Genomic DNA, 1,685 nt, shown 5'->3' with positions numbered 1-1,685 from the left:
ACTTCATCCTTTGTAAGCTAGATATCAATGTGCCGTTGAGCATCCTTTACATCTCCTGTATACTCTCACATCAAACCGGGGCGCTGGCTTAAGGGCAGTACGCTCCAAGATATCCAGCAGCGAGCAAAATCAACCTCTGCCAACCCGTTTGCCATGAAGGCCCTAAGCTTGGATAGTTGAGGAGCATATTTGCTTCTCTCCTTGGCAGTCAGCCTTTGAGGAAAAGGGTGTGTATTGCTCAGACGTTCCGGACGGTAACCCGGCAGGGTATTTTCTTCAGAAGGAGAGGTGTCCTTGCAATAAAACCATGCCTAGTTCCATTCTTTGGGGTGGCTGTGAAGATTGGCATGAGGGAAGGTGACTTCTTTCCTTTTCTGAATCGCCATACCGCCCATTTCTTTGTTGGGTCCGTCTTTGAATTTTGTGTGACAGTTCAGGTGAAAGCAGTCCCTAAATAGCTCTACTGAAGGTTCCTCCTAAAGGTAAACCTCACTGAAGACTTGAAAGTGGCAGATATTGGTTACGGAGTTAGGACCGATATCTTGTGGGCGTAGTTCAAAGTTGGCTAAGACATCCTATCCCGGAAAAACATTGAACTGGGAGGGTTGAAGCCCCGGCTTAAATGATCAGCAAAAACAATAACTTCTCCCTCTTGGGGAGTAGGGGGACATTCCGTGCCAGGGACCCTCCAGTGAATGACGTTTTTCTCGCTTAAAGCGCCCGTTTTCACCAGATTATTCAACTGGTCCTCAGTCACTCGAGAAGGGACCCAGTTGCACTCATACACTTGTCTGGCCATGGCAAGATCTACAATACTGTCGGGATACTGATCCACGGACACCTATGGGACTGGCTGACCGAGTCCCTTTCGGTTCGGCGGGGGCGGAGATCGCGCAAAGAGCAGATCGAGGCGAAGCACACGAGCAGTTTACCCAGGTTCGGGCCGCACGGATGCGTAAAACCCTACTCCTGCTTTGTGGTTTGTATTGATTTCTTGCTCGGGAGCGCGAAGTGCTACAGTACACTTCAGCAGCTAACGAGACCGAGCGTGAGTGTTCTCTGAATTAGCTAAGCCCCCTCTACGTTGCGCATGGGCCTCCTTTTATATGCTCAAGGGGTCACCGACAGGTGGCAACGGAAACGAAGGGTAAAACTGGAAAGGTGCTGCGTAGGTACAGCCACCCGCTACAGTGTATCATACCTAACCCTGACGGCAGGGGACAAGGGCATTAAATGCCGGTCTGTGTCGCCTAAACAGTGCAAAAGGGACCGTCAGGGATGCCACCGCTCGCCACGATGGCAAACTTGTCAGCGCCGCTTACCACCGCGCGCCGCTGGCTGCACAGCCTCCCGCCACGTACGCCTGGAAGGGTCCCAGAGCGACACGTTGGTGGATGTGCTGGAGCGCGGGCATAGAGAGGTGGCTCATCACGGCAAGCGCCTTGCCGCGGTCGTTGTCTTGTCGCATCCGGGAGCTTGTCGCTCACCGGGCCTTGCCGGGACGCGTGGCGTGCCGCGGCAAGTTCCTTGAAGTGCCTTGGGTGGCCTTCCCAGCAAGCTCCTCTTGCCGGGGTCTTGGGATGCTTTTGTTAGCCTTCCCGGCAAGCTCCTGTTGCCGGGGTCTTGTCTTCTTGGCTTGGACACTTTGTTCTTGAATGGCTCCAAAGGAACCACGGAGGACCTTG

Source organism: Triticum dicoccoides, chromosome 3A (assembly GCF_002162155.2).
Source record: "Triticum dicoccoides isolate Atlit2015 ecotype Zavitan chromosome 3A, WEW_v2.0, whole genome shotgun sequence".
NCBI lineage: Eukaryota > Viridiplantae > Streptophyta > Magnoliopsida > Poales > Poaceae > Triticum > Triticum dicoccoides.
The sequence above is the reverse complement of the archived record's forward strand: the minus strand, read 5'-3'. Positions refer to the sequence as shown.